The sequence below is a fragment of the Triticum urartu genome, chromosome 4A (assembly GCF_056163025.1).
Source record: "Triticum urartu cultivar PI428250 chromosome 4A, HENAU_Tu73, whole genome shotgun sequence".
In the NCBI taxonomy this organism is placed as follows: Eukaryota; Viridiplantae; Streptophyta; class Magnoliopsida; order Poales; family Poaceae; genus Triticum; species Triticum urartu.
Window position 1 is genome coordinate 333,307,056 of NC_141876.1, and position 7,150 is coordinate 333,314,205.

Genomic DNA, 7,150 nt, shown 5'->3' on the forward strand with positions numbered 1-7,150 from the left:
TTGGCTTCTCTTGAATTCTGATAGTTCATTGATAATAACCAACTCTTCTTTTTGGCACAGCAACTTTCACCTAAGTTCTTTCCTTTTGTAGATGACAATCGTGCTACACCCATCCAGGACACGGCACAACGGAGACACAGGCGCAGACATGCAGCAGGGACCGGCCCAAAGGTTTGTTTTTAGATTAAGACCCTGTGTAAACCTTTTTTTTACTGTCTCTTGTTGCTCACATCCTTCGGATACTCCAAAAAACCGAGAAGGATGCTGGCGTTATTGGCATGTGGCCACGCCAGGATTTTGCACGTACCTGGACACATGGGGTTTCTTATTAAGGGCATTGTTTAGCCCGATATATGTTATAAAGACCGAACACCTTAGGGAGTGTTCGGCATCGCGAGTTTGGCCCTATATGCATCAGCTCCGAATCATGTCTTTGGTCAAATGTTGGGTTTGCCCGGCTCCCACGTTTTGGTACCTTACGTTCTGTTATATCAGCTAAGGTAGCACTGGGAGAACTACTGCGATTGTGCCTTGCTTCATCGGGATGAGCACCTCAGTAGAGAAAGCCGAAAACTGACTGTCATGATATAGCGAGAGACTGGTCAACCACTCGATGACTCATCGGAATCTTCGGGATTCCTCCGCATTAACGAAGGGCCGTTTCCCGGTCATGTACGTATGCGCCCCATATTCGGACAAGCGCAGAAGTACCAGGGGCTATATAGTAGCCCCACTGTCAAACTCCTATGGCTAAGTGAAAGTGTTAAAGCAATATATTCCGATTGCCTCGTTCGTTGCGCTATCACCTCCTTAACGGGCCAAGACATTGGATCAAATGTGGATATGCATCTTTTGCGAGCACCCCCGCATTATATGCGTGGGGGCGGAAGCCGATGACTGCAAACTTTCAGGTTATATACATATATACATAAACGGCCGCACAGGAGGCATCATAGTACTTTCGGGCAAAAGTATAAATACAGCCTTGATAATTCAGTAAAACATTGTTTGTACAATGGGAATACATGTTACTAGAACATAATATTCTTTGAGCACCGAGCCTCTATCGAACGAGCGCTTTCAAGAACTTCTTCAAAGTAGTGCTCGGCAGCCACTCGGCCTACGGTCGAACCCTGTGTCGCAACAGTGGTGGCCTCCATCTCCGCCCAGTATGTCTTGACACGGGCAAGGGCCATCCGCGCACCCTCTATGCACGCCGATCTCTTTACATCATCGATGCGTGGCACAACACCAAGGAATTGTTGCACTAAGCTAAAGTAGCTATTCGGCCTTGGCCCTCCCGGCCACAGGTGATCCACAACGGACCTCATGGCAAGACCGGACAACCTATGGAGCTCGGCCCACTCGGCCAATCGCTCATTCAACAGCAGCGGACGGACTGGAGCGTGAAACTGTGACCAAAACAGCTTTTCCACTTCGGGACCTTTCTGATCCTTGAAGTACTCGGCCGCATCAGCAGCACTTGCAGCCAAATCCATGTACGCGTCCGCAGAACTCCATAGCCGGTCCAAAGGAGCATACTTCGGATCTTCGAACTTAGTCCGCAACAAGAAGGGCTTCCCAGACACGATATCTGCATCTTGATTCAGCTCCTCCTTCGTCGCTCTAATTTTGGAGCGGGCTTCCTTGGCAGCCACCAGGGCCTTCTCCAGGTCCGTCGCCTTCGCCCGGTTTTCTTCTTCAAGAAGCTGGTAACGGTCAGCGGCATCTTTTAACTCTACAGCCATCTTGGCTAATTTTTCCTTGCTCTCGCAATGCGCGGCCTGTTCGGCCCTTAACTCTTCGGCCGCCTTTAGAGCGGCCGCATTGCTACTCCTTGCTTGCTCCCTGGCTCGGGCAAGCTCCGCCCGAAGGGTCTCCACAGTGGCAGCTCCATCTGCAGTCACAACATATTAAAGACACTGGCATCATGCTACTCTTATTATGTGACGATCACCAGAAAAAATCACTCACCCTGTGCCTCATCAAGCCGCTTGTTGACAAGCACGATGTCGGCATCTGCCGCATCAAGTTGCCGCTTTAGCTGGGCAAACCCATCAGTCCGGCTAGCCACCGGAGCTTCAGCCACCTGCACATAAAGGTGGTCTGGTTATTACCTGGGACTATGATCCTCTATTTGCCGCCATTTTCGACGACAACCAGAGTCTCAGGGGCTACTATCTACATAGGGCATACCTAACGTATGTGGTACTGTTAAAAACATACATTATTTCACGTACCTCGAAGCCTTTCAGCAGACTCATAAAGGCTTCATGCAAACCGCTTTCAGCGAATGAAATCTGTTGGGGATATTACTACCAGTATGACCCGCCCAGGAGGGGCCGGGTCAGCCTTAATGGCGGGTTACAGAAGAAGCCCGATAAACATTCAAGATGATAGTTTACTAAATGTATAGAAGGCCCAAAGGCCTGGGGCCAGCTTAAGGCCTAATACTGTAAACCGCCGTATGTAAGGAAATACTTGTAAAGAAAGGCATGTAAAGGAAGTCACCGAGCCGGACACGATTATGAGCCGTCTGTGACTCTGTAGGCCACTAGGCGTCAACCCGTGTATATAAGGGGACGACCCGGTGGTGGTTTAGGGCAAGAAACAACCAAGTCGATAACCAAGCCGGCGAGTTGAGCCTCTTGGAGATCGAAACATCAGCAATACCAATCCCAACTAGACGTAGGCTTTTACCTTCATTGCAAGGGGCCGAACTAGTATAAAAACTCTCTCGTGTGTCCTTTGTCCCGATCAACCCCTTTAAGCTTCCTAGTGCGATGGCCCTATGACTAAGTCCTTGCTCTAGGACATCTGCCATGTCAACTCCACGACAGTTGGCGCCCAGCGTGGGGCCAGCGCACGGTGGATTTGAGTTCTTGAAGGTCAACTTCGGAGGGCTCAAAGGATACGCTGTGGGCCGGATGACCAAGAGTCATCGCGGCAAACTCTACATCGAAGATGAAGGCTGGGGCCCCGAGGCCGGCTCGATCGAGTACGGGTACCAGGTCCCCTTCGGCGGAATTCACGTCTTCATCGGCCGGATCGGCGAGCCAGGCCCTGAGCCGGACGTCCACACCAACCTCATCGAAACAGCTCAGCGCGCCGGGTCTGCCCGTGTTCAATCTATCGTGAAACATGCCTTCGTAGGGTGCATCCATGGCCGTGAATACTCCCAAGGATCGATGGAAGGCGGGGAGACGGCCATCTGCTCTGATACTGCATCATCAATAGCGTCGGCTCGTTTGGCGGCTCTCCCAATGGAAGGCGACTCGCCAGTAGCAATTGAAACCCGGAGGGTAAGAGAACTACTTCAGACAGCTTTGGCCCAGCAGGATGCATACTCCTACAGTCGAGACAGGATTCATTCAACTCCTCGCCCAAGATGGAGCCCGAGTTACAGCAGGCACATGGAGTCCGCAGAGATGTCAAGTAATGCTCAACGCCACAACCATCCATATAGGCATGAGCCGGTGCAGGCTGGAACCCTTAACTTGGCGGATCAGGAGAGGACTCGTCAAGAGGTGGAACGAGCGGCTCAGATAGCAGCAGAGCAGACGGCTCACCAAACCTTTCCGGCTTATCCAGCAACCTCGGTTGAGGCAGGAGTGGCCACAAGAACCGGAGGTGTGCCTTGCCTGGTCCCAGCCATACGCAATGAGCGGTTGCCCAAGGATTTCAAGGGGCCTCGTAAAGTGCCTAATTACATGGCTGACTTACAGCCGGGGGCTTGGATTGAGAGTTATGTGATGGCTATGGAGCTGTTGGAGGTTAGCGATGCTGCAATGGCCAAGTATTTTACCATGATGTTGGATGGAACGGCTCGGACCTGGTTGAAGGGATTGCCACCCAATTCTATCGGCTCATGGGCGGAGTTGGAAGCACGGTTCATCCAGAACTTTAAGGACACGTGTAAGCAGCCAATGTCGATTGTGGAACTGACCAATTGCAAGCAAGAGGATGGAGAATCTACAACCCATTGGGTGCGCCAGATCAAGGAGATAATACATTCATCTGATAAGATGGATGCCGGCTCAGCAGTTTTGATGTTGGAGAAAAACTGCCGCTTTGAACCGCTGAAGCAAAAGTTGGGGCGGCTTAAACGTGACTATAATGACATGGGGACGTTGATGGCAGCTCTTGTCAAGTATGCCAACTCTGATACCACCAAGGACCTGGTATCTGATGAAGAAAAGAGAACAAAGGGAAAAAGAATGGCAATGGCAAGGGTCACCAGCATAACCCGGCGAATCAAGGAGGTAATAAATGTAAGGCTGATGAGTTTGTTGCTAATACTAATGCGCATGGTGGTAATCAGCGGCGCAAGGGCAGGCAACCCCCTCGATCGGGCGGGTCAGGCCCCACCCTTGAGCAGTTGTTGAATGAACCTTGTCCAAAACACGGCACCCGGGAGAAACCAGCCACCCACTTGTGGAAGGATTGCACGATCATGAAGGCATTTAAAAATTCAAATGCATTTGATGGGGGTCACGGCCCAGGCGGCGGCTCAGGTGGAGGCAGTTTTCAGGGCCCGGGCGCCGGTTCAATCGGAGTAGGTTTTCACGGTCAGGGTTATCCTGGTCACCAAGGAGGGTATAATCAGCAACACGGCCAAGGGAATCAGCAGCGGCAGCAATCTGGCTATCAAAGCAACCCGAAGCAGTTGAGTAGCGGACACTAGCATGTCTTTACTACCAGTTTATGCAAGAGGGACCAGAAACTCCATAAGAGGGTCGTCAATTCCGTTGAGCCGGCAATTCCACGTTATTTATGTTGGTCGGAGCAGCCTATTGTGTGGAGCAGAGAGGATCACCCGCCCCGGGTTGATAATCCGGGTCACTTGGCTTTGGTGGTGGCACCTCAGGTTGGTGGGTACAAGTTTACTAAAGTGCTCATGGATGGAGGCAGCAGCATCAACATCCTCTACTATGAGACGTTCCGCCAGATGGGATTGATGAATAAAAATCTTAAACAATCCAACACTGTTTTTCATGGTGTGGTACCTGGTAAGTCGGCATACCCAGTTGGTAAGATCGAACTGGAAGTAGCCTTTGGGGAGGAGTATGACTCTTGAGCAGAAAAATTAACCTTTGAAGTGGTTAAGATCAAAAGCCCATATCATGCTCTATTTGGGCGGCCGGCTTATGCCAAGTTCATGGCTCGGCCATGCTACGTATATTTGCAGCTCAATATGCCGGGTCACAAGGGCACCATTACAGTCCATGGGAGCCGGAAGATAGCCTTGGAATGTGAAGAAGGTGATGCTGCCTATGCCGAATCTGTTTGTGCAACAGAGGAGTTGAAATTCTACAAAGATCACGTTGACCCGGCGGAGATGACGTCATTAAAAAAGCCAACCACAAATTATGAGCCGGAGTTAAAATTCAAATCAGCTGATGACACTAAGATGGTCGACTTTGTGCCTAGTGATTCATCTAAGCAGTTCATCATTAGCGCAAACTTGGATCTGAAATAGGAAAGCACGCTCATCGAGTTCATCCGTGAGAACCGGGATATCTTTGCATGGAAACCTTCAGACATGTCGGGTGTCCCAAGGGAACTCGTTGAGCACACTCTTAATATTGATCCAAAGTTCAAACTTGTCAGACAGTTTCTCCAACGGTTCAATGAAGAAAGGCGCAAGGCCATCGGAGAAGAGGTGGCCCGTCTCTTGGCAGTCGGGTTCATTGTGGAGGTCTTTCACCCATAATGGTTAGCTAACCCGGTGCTTGTACTCAAAAGAATGGCACCTAGCGTATGTGTGTGGATTACACAGATTTGAACAAGGCTTGCCCGGCTGATCCTTTTGGTCTTCCCCGTATTGATCAGATCATTGATGCTACAGTGGGTTGCGCACGATTGAGTTTCTTAGATGCTTACTCCGGTTATCATCAGATTAAGATGGCAGTCAAGGATCAAGAGAAGACAGCTTTCATAACTCCCTTTGGGGCTTTCTGCTATGTGTCTATGCCTTTTGGGCTTAAGAGTGCCTAGGCGACTTACCAGCGGTGTGTGCAGAATTGTCTTCACAATCAAATTGGGCGCAATGTTCATGCCTATGTGGATGATATAGTGGTGAAATCCAGGGAAGAGGAAACCTTGGTCACAGACCTAAAGGAAACTTTTGATAATCTTTGGGTTTACAAGATGATGCTTAACCTGACCAAGTGTGTTTTTGGAGTGCCAGCCGGCAAGCTCTTGGGTTTTCTGGTGTCTAACCGAGGTATTGAAGCTAACTCAGAGAAAATCAAGGCAATTACATCTCTAGCCAAACCAACCTGCGTCAATGATGTTCAACGACTGGCAGGTCATGTGGCTGCTTTGAGCCGGTTCATAAGTCGGTTAGGGGAAAAGGCTATGCCTCTGTATCAGTTGATGAAGAAAACATATGTTTTTGTTTGGAGCGATGCTGCGAACGCTGCTTTTGAGGATCTGAAGGCACAGCTGGCTGAGCCGCCGGTCCTAGCTGCTCCAATTGAGAAAGAGCCACTATTCCTATACATGGCTGCCAACTCATGGGCTGTTAGTGTGGCTATGGTGGTAGAGCACAACGAGGCTGGCAAAGAGCATCCGGTTCAGTGGCCGGTTTATTATGTCAGTGAAGTACTAATTGAATCTAAGCAAAGATATCCACATTGGCAGAAGCTTGTTTATGGGGTGTTCATGGCAAGCCGGAAGCTTAAGCATTACTTTCAGGGACATCCAATCACTGTGGTTAGCTCTGCTCCTTTGGGAGACATTATTCAAAACAGAGAAGCCATAGGGCGAGTTGCCAAGTGGGTAATTGAGCTTGGGTCTCATGGGCTGAAGTATGTTCCACGTACTGCAATTAAGTCTCAAGCCCTAGTTGACTTCATCAATGACTGGACAGAGATGTAGATGCCAGAAGAGAAGCCGGACAACACATATTGGACTATTCATTTTCATGGATCCAGGCAATTGGAAGGCTCGGGGGCTGGAGTCGTATTAACTTCCCCACGAGGTGATAAATTTTGTTATGTGTTACGGTTGATGTTTCCATGCACTAACAACGCAGCAGAGTATGAAGCATTGCTCCATGGTCTTCGAGTGGCAAAGGAGATGAGCTTGAGCCGGGTCAGATGTCTTGGTGATTCATATCTAGTGGCTCAACAGGTATCTGGAAAGT